This window comes from Lates calcarifer, linkage group LG16_LG22 (assembly GCF_001640805.2).
Source record: "Lates calcarifer isolate ASB-BC8 linkage group LG16_LG22, TLL_Latcal_v3, whole genome shotgun sequence".
NCBI classification, from domain to species: domain Eukaryota; kingdom Metazoa; phylum Chordata; class Actinopteri; family Centropomidae; genus Lates; species Lates calcarifer.
The window spans coordinates 4155442-4174062 of NC_066848.1; the positions used below are offsets into that span (position 1 = coordinate 4155442).

The 18621-nt window shown below is 39.8% G+C and overlaps 1 protein-coding gene across 3 annotated transcripts in view; it reads left to right on the top strand.

Annotated features, from left to right (window-relative positions):
• The window catches only part of macrod2 (mono-ADP ribosylhydrolase 2), a 380118-nt gene that overhangs the window by 44404 nt on the left and 317093 nt on the right, over nt 1–18621 (top strand). The window lies entirely within an intron of this gene.

Here is an 18621-nt window from a genome sequence, read left to right on the forward strand (position 1 = left end):
GGCTGAGATGGCTTCTGAGACGGCCTGTGAATTTGATTAGCTCCAGACGGCTGTGGAGACAAAGAGCAGCCAGTCAGACTCTTATGTGGAAGTACTTAATGAAAACCCTGCATGGGAGGTAATTGGGAAATGTTTGTCTGGCTGCACGCTTCTCAACTTACTGTACGCAGTCTTTAAACCTATCTCGCTTCAATCTCACTCTCACTGTTGCTTTTGAACACACACATACACACACAATTCATCTTTCTTATTAAAATAAAGAAACCATCTTAAAAAAACAATACTACACAAATGAAATGATCCTGTTTTTTTTTTGTTTTTTTTTTAGCTCTGGTGCTGTTGATGGTTTTGGTTTTCATGCTCAGTGGCAAGTTTAAGTATGGTGCTTTTAAATAGATTCACCAATATCAAGATATTATATTTTTCATAAACATTTTAAATAGGGCTGTAGAGTAATTGCAACCTAACAATTTTTTTTTTTTCATATGCTAACCCGAGTCTTTATTTATAATGACTATTTTGGTTAGTGTTCATGGCTGACAATTACTGTTATTTATAATCAAAAATCATATTTTAGGCATTTCTGAATGATGTTCTTTTTCTATATTTTTCCACTCCACTGCATTTTCTCTCTCTCATAGCAATGATGAATTCCTCCAGCAGTGCTGCCCTTGCCCCTAACTCTTTCTCTCTGCTTGGGGACGGCCACATTCCTCCTCCTACACATGGAGTTATGTGGAGTCACATCCTAACACCTGACAAACATGTATGCCATGTATATAATGCCTCTTGGGTTCAAGGGTTATACAGTTTAAAAAAAAAAAAATCTAATAAATGTGACTAGTGGCAAATGGATTAGTTGACTTATCTTTTGTAGCTCAAGTTGTAGCAGAATTGGAGCTGGAAGAGGTTGTGTTATTGTTTTAATGTATCTCTTTGTATTTTATTACACTCATTTGACATGTGTTGTCCATTTAATGCTTAATCATCATTATTAGAATATTCTTTTTTCAACCATTATTTGTAGATAGATTTTATAAACAAAAAACCTGTTCAGAGGATTTTCCCCAGAAAGGTTTTGGTCCTTATTCCCTTGCTGCAGTTTAAGAGAAGCACCACTTTGTGTGTTTGTTTAATTTTTATATGGTGTCTTTGTTCTTTAATTGCTGGTAAATTTGTTTTTAGGGCTGCACTGATAGAACAAGGAGGGCAGCATAATACAATTTTTTTTGTATACATTTTTATATCTGTGGAAGTTTATGACCAATTCAGCATGACTGTTACATGTCTGAACTGCTTTACAAATTGTTGTGAGGTTGCTCTAAAAACAAGCCAGTTCTATGTCATTTTCCAGTAACAATTATTATTATTTTATTAGAATTTGTGTTTAAGACAAAAAAGATGAGTGACTCGTGACTGCAACAGACTTACCCTGTTTCCCTGACAGTCCTACTCCTGTGTCTCAGCACTGACTGTTCTCCCCTGGTGTCAGCAGTGCTAGTCAAACTCTGCCAATTAAGCAGTGGTAGAAATGGCTCATATTCCCTTCCCCTCTCCTCAAAATGAGACCGACTCATTTAGACTATTGAACAGAGGGATAGTGTTTAATATGGTAATTCTACCTCTGTGTTTGACAGGGTAGAGCAGATATCTCCAGTGTTTTGATGTGATCTCAGAGTGCCATTTCATTGTTATATGTGGGGGCAAGCAGCTATGAACAGCTTTCCTTTCATCGTAGAAACACATCTATATTTTATTTATGTACATCAATACGACCCAATGAAAAATAATGACATTGAACATACTTCAGCTGAGATAAACAAATTCACAGCTGAGGCTGGTACATGCTTCTTTGACCCTTTATTACTACAAGAATGGAGATTCTCTGCATTGGAGATTAATTGTCTTGTTTAATTACACCTTAGTGATTAGAGAAGGGAGGAAGTGAAATCCCTGTTGCTGAATCTGTATAATATACGCACCCTCAAAGTCAAAGCCTGTATTTTCAAGGATACCGCTTCCTAAATCTGCACTTAATGGACAGAGACAAGGCTGTAGTCAGCACCTCTGAGGAGCATGCAAGTGTGACAAGTGGCATGTGAGTTTGTATTTGTTTTGCGTGACTGTGTATTAATTTTGTGTGCTGATGGTGCAAATAGACACTGCAGAGAGTTGAGAGAGATGGAGAGGGTGGTGCTGCTGTGGAGCAGAGACCCCTCACTGATGACGAATGCCTGTAGACAAATGTTCTTTCTCTTCTGACTGGGATTCATCCAGTGTGGGCACATCTTAAGATGGGACACACTGTACATTGTTGCTGTTCTCATTGTTACATCTGTGTCTATTTCCTCTGATAGAGGCTGCTCTGTTTTGACCACCAGGTCATTTGACTCCAGGGGCAGAACCACGGGATCTGTGTCCTGACAGTTTTTTTAGAAAAGTGTCTTTTGGTTTGGAGATAAGTGTTCAGCTACTTTGTAATCAAGGCACAACTCATGCTAAGCATCTTTCTTCTCTAAGCTTGTGAATAGCGTTCTGGAGCCAAAATTGATTAACAAACCTGTTACATTTTGGGTGCAGAAGGTAGCCAAGGTTAATTTACTGGATGAGGAGGCCGTTATAACCCTCCCTTCAGCAAGTCTCTTCATTGGCCTATTTTAAATCCCCCCAGAAAACAGGAGTTAATTAGGAACACCAACAGAAGAGAAATCCAAGGCAGGACACCAGCTTTTATTTTAGACTGAAAAAGCACAAATGCGTTTGCATCCGCACTCAATTACTTGCCAACACATTTTTGAAGTGCTTGTCTTGGACAGTGTGTTTTGCACTAATTCATTTACATGGGGCAATATTATTAAAAAGTAAACACAATAGAAGCTCTTTGTGAGGTTAAACCTGCTTCTAATTAACAAAGAGCAAATTTGAAACGGGAATTAGTCTTTGAAAGGGAGCTTGTTAATGAAGTGTGTGAATAGAATGAAAGAAGAATGCACGCAGCCTTCCCTGCTGGAGAAAGGTTAATGACTGTATAGAGCAGACCAGGAGAGTCTTTCCTCTCACTGTGCCCTGGGTCCTTATCCTCAGGGCTTCCAGTCTTGTTGGACCTTTGTTTTGCATGAAACATCACTGTTTCAAAACACCCCACTATGTCCAATTACTATCATCTTAATATTAATAACATGGCTTCATTATTTAATTATATGTTTGTTAAGCAGGTCCATGTCATATAGTACTCAAACTGATATTCTGACATGCTGGCACAGTTTTTACATTTAACATGCAGTACTATGAAGTGAATGTGTGGATCTGCCAAAAGAGTCGCCCTATGAACAAAATATCACATACTGTGAGTTTTTTGTCATGCTATCAGTCTTGCTCTGTGGATGGCAATATTGGTTGGTCACCTCACCTGAGGTAAGTAACAACTATTGGATAGATTCCTTCCTTTTTCATGGTCCCCAGAGGATGTGGCCAACTCACTTTGGTTATTCACTGACCTTTTTTCTAGCACCACTATTAGGTTAATATTTTTGTTTTTTAGTTAAATGTCTTGATAATTATTGGATGAATTGCAGTGAAATTTGAGCCTCACAGAAGCACAAGCATGGCTGTCATCTCGTTGCCTTGTTTTGTATATGAACTAATCAAGAAGCTGTGACAGTCTGAGACTGTATTAATTTAAACAGCTGCTGCCAGCTTTTGACATGTTCCCATACACATCACTATATCAGTCTTGCTTCACAAACGCACATTCATCTCATGACGCAAGAGTGTTTGGACACACTCTGAGTTTATTATACTCATTTTAGCCCGTAACAAATTGTTAGGTAAATCTGGATTTCCAAAAGTATGAAAGTTTTTAATATTGCCAAAGCTTGTGAATAATACCAGCATCATAAATGGATTACCAAATGGTTCTTGCAGATATGAAAATGCCTTGTCTGTCACAACAAAACACTGTATGAAGCAAACTGTAGTAGCAGCTTTCTCTCCGTTTTCTGTCCTGATACTTGGGCTGCTAATATAAGATTGTAAAGGGTAAAAGAGTTTTTGAGGAAAACAAAACCAAATCATTAAAAGTATTGGTAAGACTAATGTTTAGATTTGAAGCTGCATGTTAATAGTGAAGCTATGTGTGAATAGTGTTTTTTGCTGTCACCTAGAGAGACTGATTTAGTGACTGAGAAGAGAAACAAGAGACTTGTAGATTTTTTGATTTCTTCTGATGGCAAGATAGGTTCTGCAATTTCCATGTATATAAATATCCTATCATGGTTCATACATCATCAACCTATCCCCCTTCCACTGCGTTAATTTTACATTGCTTATGAAGTTGTTACAGTCACTGTTTTTAATGAATGCTCACTGTCAAAACTTTGCTCATTTAACTCCACCACACTGTCTGAAGTCATGCTGATTGATTTTAATTGTCCCTGACTCAGAGATGAAGCTGAACACAGACAAAGTATTGAATTTTCATCCTTCATTTCAAACAATAAAAAGCCACTGGGCGTAGTTTTCATTAGGATGGTGATTGATTAAGCCCATGTGCCACAGGCATAGGTGAGGATCTCAGTTCTACCTGTCCAAGATTTTCACTTTTTTCACTACTTAAACCTGAGACAATGGTTCATTAAATAACCAGCAATGGTAACATATTTAACCTCTCCAACACCTCTTACATCCTACCTTCATCTGTTTAGAAGTGGTTAGAACCTGATGAAGAAATAAAAACCAAATACATATTTCTAAGACACAACACAATCTGACATGTTGAAAAAAAAAAATGTAGATATTGGAGTGTCAAGTAGTAAGTGTCTACATTGTACCCTGGTAATGTACCACTGTTATATTTTGTACTGTGCATTTGCCGGCAGGCCCAAATATTTCAATTTAACAGATGTCAGTACAAGACATTCTTGCCCATTCTCATAATCCCCTGATGATAGATTAGTCCTTTACTGGTATTTTACAAATTTTTGCCTTGTTTCACATCTCACTGCCAAAGCCTCTGTTGGATTTCATCCATGTAAAGAATTTTTGAAATCTTCATTTTGGCAACTTGTAGCCCTGAGCTTTGTTTCTTGTCAGTGTGGGTTTGATGTGCATAACCAGTCAATGTAGACTTTACCACTAAGGATATTGGGATATATAAGGATAAATTTAGAAGAGTAATGCGCTCTTTAGTTGGCAAAAGATCATTTAATGGCTTTTGAGTCTATCAAAGAGCCCTTTAAGGACAAGGTTTTCATGCCAAAGATTTCATCTTGCAGTTGGCACAGTCTGCTATTTTTTAGTACGGCTTTTGCAGTGGTGTATTAACCATAACTGTGAAAACTGCATGCATGCTATTCCCACATACTTACTATGCATATAAAAAGTCATAGCGTTAGAGGGAACACCTGTAAAGCTTTGCTCTGGATCTTTTCTTCGTCCTCTATCCAGCTGGCCTTGATGCTCTCGCTGAGGCCAGGCACACTCTCACCCTGGTTTTCCATGTTGGCAGGGATGTCTTGTTGTCTTAGGAGAATACACTCTTTAACTACGGCTTCTGGGGCTCAAAGCTTCTGAGGTTTCTCTTACAACTTGGCCCACCTCCTCATCAACCCCATTGCAAACCAAAATAGACTCTATAATTTATCCCAGCCAATCCAGGAAGAACGTAAATAAAGAACAAAAGTTGCCTGTTCTACACATATCAGTGGGCCTCACTGGGAATAGAGCTTTCTTAAAACTGATCCTGCTGCAGGCCTGACCCTGGCCATTTCTCTCCACTCCATTTTTCTAAAGCAACAGTACAGGGCAGCGCGCCATAGTCTCTGTACTGTCCTTATCGCACATTGGCAGACACTGGGTCTCCCCGTAGTCTGGATTTCTGTCTGAGCCTGAGCTCTTGTGGCCTGGCCGTTCCTCTCTCATCTGCATGGCCATCTTCTCCTTCAATCTGCCTCAAACTAATTGACTTTAATTTGTCTTTTTTGCCCTCCTACAATGAAGTGTACCTTATGAATTCGTCAGTCGTAGCAAGTGTCAATTAAAAAGGCATCACCCAATAAAATCTGTGAACAACTGATGTTAATTAATATCAGAGGTTTATGGTGTGTGGCATAGGTCCCGGTATGGCTCTTAGCACTTGATAACCATTTGGCCATGCAGTTTGAGTGCCATTTTGGAGGCTGAGACTAATGAAGCTTGTCGGCTAACATGAAGCCAGACTTAGAAATGGCCTCATCAGGTACATTATCTTAACACAATCGGAGCATTAGCACATTCATTTGGACGTAGTCTCATTTTCAATTTTTTTTGTCTGCCATCAAAATCACAGGGCTTAAATTAATATTGAAACTATAAAGTCTTCCTCAGGAATCTGTGTAAAATATCATCCAAAAGTATTATATGAAAGAAGATCTAGGTAATGTATTACACAGATTTTCATGCAGTTATTTATTACTCCTCCATTATTTTTCTCTCTGGTTAGTGTCTTAAATGTCCCACTTTTGTAAGAGTCAAATTGCCAGTGTCATATTTCAATGTTATATAATAACACATTATCAATGTTATACTAATCACACTTGCAAAATCTCCATTGATGCCTAGTGAGTGCTAGTGCTTTAAGATTAGGCTTAAAGAATTTTTCACTACTCATTCAACACTTCCTGAAGTGATTCATAATATTGCAAGAAGCATAATGCATATGTTGAATAACTGCAAAGGGTGAACTAAGGGTGAAGGGCTTGACGAAGAAGTCATTTAGAGAATTCAATCTGCTGCTTGTACTGAATAATTGAATAACTCACTCCTTGGCCTGGCACCAGTTTATGATGATTCCACATAATGAATTTTCAAGGTGCAGTAGACGACACAAAGCTTGTTTTTTGCATTCTGCATTACTAACATAGTTTTTAAATACTACACTAATATTAACTCAATTTAACAGTAAAAACAGAAAAACATACTCAATCACAAGTATATGATACTTCACACTTGTGTGTTCACAATAAATACCAGAACAACGCACCTTGAAGATCTGCCTGTGCAGCATGGCGTCTCAAACATCTGACAGGAAGGACAGTTGTGACCCAGCCCTGGTCCAATTCATTAGCTCCTCAGCACCAGCCTCACCAGCAAGCTTATCAAAGATTTTCTAACAAAGGAAATGTCAAAGAAGATAATGTCTACAAACACTGTGGCTTGCAGGGAATTTCAGTTGTTTTGATTCATTGTCTAGTATCAAGTAGACGTTTTTAGAATCTTAATAGGCCACACTTTACATGAGTCTTGTTTCATACTTTCTAATATCCATAAAGATTTGAACTTGGCCAATTTTTGGAGTGCTCAAAACTGAATCTTTAGGCTGACGTTTCCAAGACGGCTCTGTATTTTGTAACATGAATAAGTTGTTGAATAGTTGGTTTCCCAACATCCAAGACAGATTCATAAAAGCTTTGAAAATAAGAGACAGTCTTATTCAGCAGTTTTTAGCAGAACTTTCTTAAATCCTAATGTCTGCAATCTTGTCAGAAAATCACAGTCTGTCTTATAAAGTCAGATTTGAATATATCAAAATTTTAGTTGAAGAGTATACTAAGTGTATAATGTTTGCAGCTTCATGGCCGTCATTTAACTACTTGGTGAAGCTGGTGCTAGAGATATCACTCATGTTCAAATAACAACACGTTTACAGTTAATACACAGCAGTAATTACATGTTTCATTATACTTGATTATTATAATGAATATGAATCAGTCACTGAGCATGAGTAGTCATTTATGAAGCACAATGTCATCCATAGAAACAAGGTCAACCATTTCTTAGCTTAGATTTCTATTCATTTTCTACTAAAGTTGATCTCAGCATCTTCTTGAATAGTCAGAACATAGAGAATAATAGAGGATAAAAGAGAAACTCTTAGCTAGGAACTGCTATTAGAGAACTCAAGTGTAAGATAAACCTGAGTTTAATGTATTGCCAACTTAACATTTTGAAGTGTGCATGCCTGGAGGCTGAAGCCAGAATGACCATCACTAGGGACATGGTCTTGTTTCCATTATTCCTCAATTTAATGTATCACTCTTCTTCTTCTTGGGCACATCACCATGTGTGTTTTCACAGGTTTATATTAATGCTGTATTGCAGCCATTTCTTCCCACAGGGACGTATGTTTGTAACAATATCTTATGTTATTCTCTCCCTTTCTGTGCGTAGTGGCTGCTATGACTGTTCTCATCCATTAACATATTTTGCCATCCACTCACCCTAGCTGAGTGTGTGCTCACTTGTGTGTTTACACACAAACACACCCACACAAAACACATGTACAAACATCCCTTGGTAGGTTGTACATAGTCTCTCTCCTTGACAGGTCGACTCAGGAAGGGAGGCTGTGCATGGCTGTAAAACTAAACAGTTTCTATTTTAATGCTCAGATCCTCTTCTCTCAATTGTTCTTGTATTCCTTTCATTCTTAGTCTGCTGTTTGCAAGCCATATGTTTGTACTATTTACAGTCAACCAAAGATGGTTTCCTTTGAACTGAAAAGATAAACATTGTGCTGTGTAAGTCATATGGAATGTTATTGAGACAAAGTGGTGAGTGTTTATGTCTTAGCTGATTGCATGATGTGGGTAATTAGTAGCTTGCTACCTACAATAGCTGTCCCTTATGAGCAGGTTGCCAGTATTACTGTAAATGGACAGCTGTGTAACCAGTAATTTCATGTGTCAGTAAATGAGGGAAAAAATGGGTAACTGTTCACACTATTTTCAAAAACACTAAGTTTACTTAACACGTATTGGCTGACTGACTCAAAAAAGAAACCCTTGCAGAACCTTGGCAACAAGCATCTTAATCATCTCTGGTGACTGTTTTCATATAGAAACAACATATGTTGTGATATGTGTGTGTGTGTGTGTGTATATATATATATATATATGTATGAGATATACTTTCATTCATTTCATTTATATTCTTATCTCCTCTCTTGCTCTTGGTCTCACCATTTTTCTACCCTTCTGTAGCTTATAATACTGCCACGATCATCTGCTGGCAGTATGAGAGAAGCACTCTGACAGTATTGTAAACTAAAGCACTTGAGCCTCTGAACAAAAGCTGCCTTTACCATTTTACATTCCTCTGTGTCTCTTATTTCACAACAGCTAAGTGAGAAACCTCGCTCTTTTTCAGCAGCCTCTGTGATCTGCTATAAAACCTGTTAATTGCTGTCTCTTAAATGACAGGCATCCAATGAAGCCCATTGTCTTGGTCAAGCATCCAGTCAATACATCAGCCATTTGCTCTGCTGATTGTCAGTCTCTAACAATGTTGCCATGTGGCCTGTAATACTGATGTATATTTCTGTTATAATCGCTGGCCTCATTGCACATGACCATGTACATTTCAATCTAAGACTGAAAGACAGATGGGCCACAGCCTTGAGGGTTGGAGGGGCAGATGTTATTTGAGTACCCTATGCACTCGTATGTAATCATGCCACTTATTGGCAGATAAGTGAAAAGTGCATTTCAGAGTACAGCTATTATTATTATTATTGTTATTATTATTATTGTTATTAGCAATAGCAGTAGTAGTAGTAGTATTCATAATTCCTGATATATGTCTTGCTTTGCCTGTTGACCTTACACTGTGTGTGTCCGTATGTACTGTGAAACTTTTCTCCACACAGAAATTTGTCACTGAGACAAATTCCTCTGCATTTATCGCACTTATCGCTTAAAGTAATTCTCAGTTGACTCGGAAATACAATTTTCTCATAGTGACATGGTCATACTGTTCACCTTCACAGTGTTTAGTATTGTGGCCAGACATGATTAAGCATGGACAAGCCGGCCCACATTTTTACTCTTAACGTGTGCAGTCACCCACCCTGGCCTGCTCCAGGGCATGAAACAATGGCCACTACATTTAAGGTTTCAATTAATCACCTCAAAGAAGATTTGCATTTCTCAAGGATTTCTTTAGATGTGTAAATGTATGACCAACTTTATATTCAAATCACACTTTGTGTGAAATGTGAGCTCAAATGGTCATTGAAATGACAAATTTCACTAGGCAAAGAAACCAGTAGTAATAATACATCTTCTACGCTCTGTCAGATAAACATTAAAGCTGTTCAAATTAACTGCACCTCTGGACAAGACCAGGAGTCAGGGAAATGAACAGGCAATCTTAGCAAACTGCCAACTGGTACATTTCTAACCTGTCATAGAAAAGGCTGAAACGTAAGTAAATGTTTGGTTTTATTGTACTCATTAGAAATTCATAACATTTACCAGAGGCAACTCAGGCCATGTGTTTCTCCCTTTCTGGTCATGCGCGTCAGATTTGTGGTGACAGACGGTTGCTTTGTGTGGTTAGGGAGTTGGCGGGTGACCCCAGAAGGAGCACCTGTCCAAGAGTGGACCTGCTGCTCGCTGTGTTATGCCTTTGGGTGGGTTTGGCATTAACCCCACCGTCATGTTCCTCTCTCCTCACTACCCTCTCACCCCAGCCCTAAGACATACATAACCTGCCAGATCCACTCTGTCATCATGGATTCATTAAAATGCTACACAGCGAAGGCGCTGGATCACTTTAGGGCTGTGGTATATGCATGAATGACATACACATGTGTAAGTGCCCACACACACATTGAGTGCTGTGTGACACAGTGCCACAAGTTGTTGTGATTAGTCACCTCAGGGGACATGTAACCAAATGATCACCTCCAGTGATGGATGGATCGGTCTCACCTCAGCATCTCTTTTTTTCAGATGTTGTCCAATCATGCATTGGCCATATTTATTATGTGAGACATTACTTATGCCTGACTAAGTGAATTTGCCCAAAACTATGACCATCTGGCTCATGCTGAGGATTTGCATTTGCATAGTTTTTTTTGCAGTGACAACTATGTTGTCAGAGGTTCCAAATTACCTACTCTCGTTGTGTTTAATTCATGCCTCTCTCACAAGGCACGCTATTCATTTGAGGGGGTTCAAATAAATTGAGAAGAAAAGGGGGTTACTTATTTATCCCAGGCCCCAGTGATGCCCCGGCAAAGAGACAATAGGGGTGAGGGATACTAAATGAATTCTGTTGTCCTGTGTGCTATCCCTGGCTATCAACATAATTTGATTAGTGACCTGGTAACTGTGAATGTGTGGGACCCCTTCATTCAAGTCCACTGGGGCTCCTGGGGCAAGAGTCCATGTTACAGGGCTCCACCCCTCATCCATTGCGATCCTGCCCTCTTGTCATGTATGCATACAACCGGGCGACTGGGTGATTAATGACCAAGCTCGTGGTGCCATTGACAACTTCTGGTGACTCTACACAAAAGCCATCACCCTTGTCACATTAGCACCGGTCTGGCAACATTTGGCCGTATGCTGCTGGCCTGAAACACAGCAAATATGTTGTGGACAGATGTATGTATAAAATAGTGTGTCTGCCTCAAGCTCAGAAGTGTCATAGTAAAAAATAAATAACATTATTCCAGTATTTTTTGAATTTCAGAGAAAACTCAGAAAAGGCTCCAAGTTGGCCTCTGCACCATGAACAGTAGAATCCCTTTATAATAACATCATCTGCTCTGCATGAATTTCCTGGCATCTCCTGATTTCATTAGTGCACTACTTCCATCAATGTATGTCTTCTTCGTCAGTTGTGTCTCCAGCTAATAATAATCCAGCATAATTAGAAAATGAAGAATGGGCCTGCCAGCATTCCCAGCAGTGTTTTCTGAAACTGGAAACTTTCCTCTTCTGCCTAAGTTTTTGTTTAAATGAAATGTCTGCATATTAAAGGAGATGAATAATTAGTAGCCTTAAAGCTTCTGGTTATATTAAATTTTCATCTGACTCCTGAAGAGCTTTAATTTGTGAGATGCTCACAATCTTTGGTTTATTAGGTGGTACGGAGAACAGTCTCACAAATGGGGAAAAAAATGGGTATCATTTAGTGAGTGTGATTATTTTTCCCTGATGAAACAGCTGCCAAACTGAGATCACATACATGTGCGTGCGTTCTATTTTCCAAACTGTCTCAGTGTTTTTAGATCTATCTTCCTTCTACAGGAAGACTGAAGTGTGAATTAATAAGCCCCATTGCTGCCTTCCTCATCTACAGTATCCTGTTTTCACCACAGCTATCACCTTTAACAAGAATTGTTGTTAATGACATCTGTGGCTGGGGTGTAACCTTTAGCACTCCAACCCGGTTGCTGTATGTCTCACTCTGACAACACTAAGAACAGGTGGGATGTCTTTCAAAATTTCCCAAGATATTTTCATTTTACTTTTCAACTGTGCCATAAATGGATCAACTTAATCTGCAATTAAAACCTTCAAAGAAATGCAGACAGAAGTGCTAGAATCTGGCACACTGCGTATGGCTGATGCATGTAGATGTCAGCTGGCTGTTCCACCTGTCTGTGAGGAGAATGTGATGTATGTTTTACAGATTGTAAACATTACCAAAACAACCAAGCTCTAGTTACATAAGGATTATGTATCTTCACATTATAGGTGGTAAAACTGGAGAATGCTTTACCTTTTTGCTTGAAAAAATGTTAATTGATTTTCAAAATGTTGTTTTGTGATTTGACAATCGTTTCAGTATATTGGTTGCAACAAAGGGATTACTGAGCAGCGCAACAAATAAGTGGAAAGTTAGATATGGTAACATTGCCAGATGTTAGTTTAAGCTGCATGAGTGTGATCGTGTCTATAGACACACATATCACCCTGTTAACTTGAGCAGGTTTTAAGCAGCTGCAAGCTTAGGATTACAGTGGCTTAGATCCTTTGACCTCCCCCTCCCACGGGCCCAGTGTACCACTCGATTGAAATAGATTCAGCAGACTTTTATTCAAAAACAAAAGAATTTCTCCTCATCCTTCTTCTCCCACCCCCTGCCCTTTCCTTCCTTTTGGATTTTCAAATTCCTCTGAATGAAAAATGATTCCCTCTTTCTTGGTATTTTGTACAACAGACGGTCCCATTTTGCTCCCCCCTCAGTGGGGAGGAAATGAGTTGTGGGAGCAGATTCTTCTCACACAGAGATCTCAGTAATCGTGTGGCTCCGTGTCACCAGCGCACCACAGTGACAGCAGCTTTTAATTAATCCCACATCTCACCACCCTACCCTGCCCATTGGTGGCTTCTCCCCCAAACTTTTTCCTCTTAACTTTTATCTGTGTTTGTCACTGTGTGTGTTTGGTTGCTGCGGTAGGGGCATTCCTCTGACTGCAGTCTCTCAAACCGCTGCAGCGTTGTGTGCATAACTGGTATAGTTACAAGATGACACTGCTGTCACTTTTCCACACTTCTGAAAGCGAGTGTTAGTCTGCTAACTGCATTTACTTGTTTAAACCCTCTGATGCCAACTCCAACAACTCCAAGAGTCTCCAAGAGTTTGGTAACTGACTGAAACTATGTGAGTGCACCAAGCCTACATGAGATCTTAATTACCTTTACTGGCCTACACTGGGTCAGGAATGCTACTCCTTTGCTGCACTGCAGTGATCTTATGGCGAGGTGTTTGAGGACGCCGAAATAATGAGGCCTTGAAGTGTCTGCGTTCTCCTTTTGGTGCCCTGATGAATGGTGACAGGTTGTATTTACAATCCTAAAAGGTGCTGACACTGTTAAATTCTGCACTTCTTGGAGAAGTACCAAAACATTGCTACCCTTGAGCAAATGTCTATGTGTTCGCCCTGGCTGAGGTGTGGAGGAGCTGTTGTCTGAGTGAATGAAGGGAATGATGGACTTCTCTGGAGAGATGGACTGAGCTTTTGCCTGAAGGTCAGACTGTCAGAAGGGTAATATCAGACCTGCTGAGGTAGAGTTCTGCCCTGCTCACAACACCTTGGGAGACCAAAGTCAGGCTGAACGCTTCCTGTCATTTCTGATGAGCTAATTATGCTAGGTTGCTATGTTCTCTGTGTTTTCCCCCTGATAGCCAAAGTGAATAAGACAGCTGCAGCCGAACATTGCAGATACAAGCCTTGGCTTGCTGTTCAGTATGACTTGGCTGTAGCAACCATTAGGTTAGCAAAGCGGGCTAAACTTGCATGCGATTAGGCTGTCAACATCTGAAAATAACGAGCTGCAGACAGAGCCACACTGGCATGCAAATACTGTACTGACATTTAAAGCTGGCTTAACATAAATGAGAGAAGAGAATGGATCGAAGAGGAGCTCTGGCTTCCCACTGCAGAGCTGTAGATTTTCTGGGGGTAATGGACAAGTTGGACCCCTCAGAACCTTTAGGAATTAAATAATTATTCCTCTGCATCAGACTTCATGGACAAATGGGACTGAGGGTCGATTAAGTTCTAGGGGGGACGTGGTGTTGATCTCATAAAGGGCATCAGGAGATGTATGGCCTCTTCCAAGATCATTTAAACCACTTAATGGAGGACAGGAATTAATGGCTGCCATAGAGGAGAGTCAATTATATGGATATTTTCATAACATATTGTGTATAATTCATAGTGTAATGGCACTGACACCAATCAGCCTCTCTGCTTTTGTTTTGGTTATAGCCTGTTTTAAATGAGATTATTGAGTGTGTTTTGGGGTATAGAATAAGTTGCTGTTCTCATACAGTGATTTAGATGTACTGTCATTGTCTGCCACTGTGTGGTGGCACAGTCTTGATGGCAGTGGCTCTTGTTAATTTGTATTAATGTCAGATAATTTAGAGTTTCCATGGATGTATGTGCACGCCTTGTGCTCTCAGGCAAAAAATTGGATTCATTAAGAAGACGAAGGAGCTGGTTAGGTTTTTTGGCCCTGTGGTTTCAGGTCACTGAGTAATGTGAAGAGATGGAGAGGGTCCTGGCCTGGAGGATGGGGGGAGCTGGTCAGAGACAGAGGGGAGAGGACAACACCCTCACATAGGAGCACATCACTCACACTGACACAACTCTCACCGGACATCGCTGTTTTCGCCCTACGCTCTTTTAAAGCTAGAACAGACTGTGCTTGTGACGGAAAAAATGACAAATTCACGTGACAGTCTTGGGACAACTGTAGGATGGAAGGGAGGTAATAGCTTTTGGTTCATCTGCTTACACGCATATCAATCAGTATCTGTTTGTGTTAATTAGATGTGTGGACAATGTGCACTGGTTCACATGAAAACACAAGCAATTATAACCACTGTAATTCCTAATTGCACATATGTAGACAAAGAACACAGACGTGTGCATAGTTTAGAGGGAACATCTGGTCAAATGCAGACATGAATGTGTGATGAAGATGCCTTGAAAATCAAAAGTAGCCTGTGCCTTTTGTGTAAGACTTGTTTGCTTGTTAGTTTTCACCTCCTTTACTTCATTGCAAAATGTACAGGAATAGTCAAATGGCAGTTGAAAGTCTGTTGACACATCCTTGTGGATTCCTCCCCAGTCTATAATTCCCAGCGTAGACACTTATTTGCATGTATCATCAGTGACCACACCTAGACATTCACACGCATATTTGCATTGATAACCGCCAATAAGAAGATTGAGAGCTAAAGATATTAAGTATGTATGTATGTATGTATGTATGTGAATGAACCATACACACAGTGCCAAATGATAAAAGTAAAGGGCAAATACTTCACATCAGGTCATCAACAGTCATAGTTTCTTCTTATGCCTAACTTTGACTTGAACACACAGACACACATACATACACAGACACACAATATATGCAAATTTTACACACTGGCAAAAGTACAGACTTTGTAGGAGGCCCTGAGCCTTGGCTTGGTGTCTGACCTCAGCACTGCTCTGCTCAGCATTTAGAGGCCATTAAATCATGGATCTGTTTGATGTGCAGGCTGTGTGCAACAGGATGTGAGGGAGAGGGAACAGCAAGCACCCCTTTTATTTTGTTTGGTTGTTTTTGGCATCCCAGTCTATGTGCTGATGAAGCATACTTTTTACAAGAGTTTTAAAACAAGGGGCTTTTATCCTGTGCTAAACTTTTTATAGAAGAAAATGCTTAGATTTTGTAAGACACCCTCTTTGATTGTACATTACGACTATTAGGCTCTAGCCTAGTGTGCCTAATCAAGTTGATAAACCATTCCACTTGAAAATCGCAAAGGAAAGAAAAAAACCTCAAATTGTTTCTCTCTGTATCAACTCATTGGCTTAACCTTATGCTGTGAGCCTTTTGTATGGTTCTGAAGGCAATTAAGCCATTAGCTAAACATCTGACCTTTTCTTCGAAGTGTTTTTCCCCATGATTTCTGGCATTTCTTCTAAGAATGCTCTATAATGAATGCCAGCGGGTTTCTCCTGAGCAGAGCATCCTTATGGTGGACAGGTTGCCTATCAGAGTCCCTGATGATTGGTTGTATTTTGCGGGCACTAATATGCATCTATTTTTCATCTCTTGAGATCCTTGAACTGAGAATGACCTGACTTCACTGACCTCTAATCAGTCATAGGGTCACATGACCTGTGCTTTTTTGATCCTGCTAATGGTGCTGATGGAGAAGAACCATGCCCAGCTACTGGCCACGATGAGGTCATCCAGGGGTGCTTTGATACGAGCATCTATAGGAATGCAAATGTGACCGGCTGCCTGACCAGTACATTACAATGGGAATAACAGCAGCCTGGGGCAGACAGTGCAGCTGCCCCCATTAGTTTAATCTCTAGGTTACATAAAAGACAAACATAATTAGGTTCTGTGTGTGTCACACAGGAGACAAATGCATGTGGCATCTTGTGTTGTCTAAAGACTTGTCTGTCCCCAGTGAGAACAACAAGAGTGATTAAATAATTGTTTAAATGGACTGATAGGTCAAGGGTCATGAGTGATAAGTGAGGTCACAGAGGGTCGTCAGCAGTCTGGTTCATCAATTTTGCCTCATACTTGGGTCAGCCAAACTGCACAAAGCCGCTCTGTTTAATGTATTATTTTCAGTGAAAGTCACAACAATAGCATGCTCCTTTCACCATTAACTATCATTTATCACACAGGTGAGAGAATATGTGAGAGCGGCTGGCTCATTCTCCGAGCTTTAAAGTAGTCAGCATACATCAGTCACTGCAAACCCATGTGAGTAATTTACTCAATCTCAAAAGTCAACCAATAACGTGAAAGATCGTTGTCCTACTTAAAGAAATTTCAGTGATCTCATCAACACACTGTTTGTAGTCTCTCTAGCTCAAAAATATCACTTAAAGAGGTTCCTGCTATTACTGTACATATGGATGCTGTAATCAAGAAATACTAAGCACATTTCCATTTCTCAGCGTTTGCAGAGCCGTCTAATTCATCAGCGAGAAGCTGATGCTGTGAAGCCAGCTGAAATCTCTGCTTACACATTTTCATTCAGGCTGATAAACTGTAAAACTTTTTGTTTAGTGCAATTTACCTAAAAACAGATCATAGTATATTATATTATGTCATTTATATTTCTGAAGAGGGCCACTATAGAAGTATGATTAATGTTATCTTTTTTAGGATGCTTTCTCACTTTAGCAGAACAAATTACAACATTCAAGTTATATCATGTAGTTTCCTTTTTGCCCAGAGGTTCTTTAATCAAATAAGAGATAGGATTAAGGCTGAACAAGAGCAAAAAAACGTTGACAGCATTCATATGGAAACTATTACTATTCTAAAAGTAGTCCCTCTGCTTACTTTAATTCCAAGTTAATGTGATATATATTTAGTGTACAGGGCATGGTTAGCGTATACTTAAGGTTTGGATCACTTGCGCAGCTTTTAGCGGCTCCCCTTACAGTAATTAAAGCTTTCACTGTGTTAAGAGCTTGTGGGTGTGTGAGAGTGGGTATGCAGTATTTTTTGTGATACGTAGTGAATACTCATGTGCTTTTGTGTAAGAGTATGGTCAGTGTTAGAATCTAGAGAGTGTAATCTGAAATACATTAACTGTATCTTAGCTCTCACAAGATATTTTGTTTTATACATTTGTAAAATGGGGAAACAGACTATTTTACCACTTTTGCATGTGCACCTTTTGTGGGCCCTTGCCCGGGTGAGCTGCAACCATGTCATTAAGTGTGCTGCCTGGAGCCCGGAGCAGTGTATATATACTCTGTCCTCTGCAGGGACGGGCATCCCCAGCAGGGTCTGCCTGTACCACCCTCCATATGGTGGCTCGTCATTAGTTTTCTGTTGCCCCAGTGCCTGGGAGGTTCATCAAACCCTAGAGTCCAATCTCTCCACAGCCCTATTTCTACTCTACTGTGATATTTCTCTCTCTGGCCAATCGGATAAGTCACACATGGCTTCACTGCACGAAAGAACAACAGCAGCCTCAAGCAGATGTTGCTCTGCAGACTGCTCATAGAGTGGAAACTGGTTCAAGAACACTATTGGAGTTATTGGTAAAGAGTTCACTGTGTCTTGGATTGGGAGATGTGGTTTCAAGGCTATGAGCTAAGGCCTCAGAGTTCAGATCTTTGTAAAGGATAAAAATGCAGTAGGTTATGTTTTCATCTCCAAGCATTTTCAGATTGTGTGCCTAGATAGTAATTTGAGATATGAATTAATAAAACAGGTCGCCTGTAGCCTTCTCTTCCACTGCAGGGCAGTTCACATTCGTGCAAAGATAGAATTCTTTAGTAGCAAAAAATAAATTGAGCAA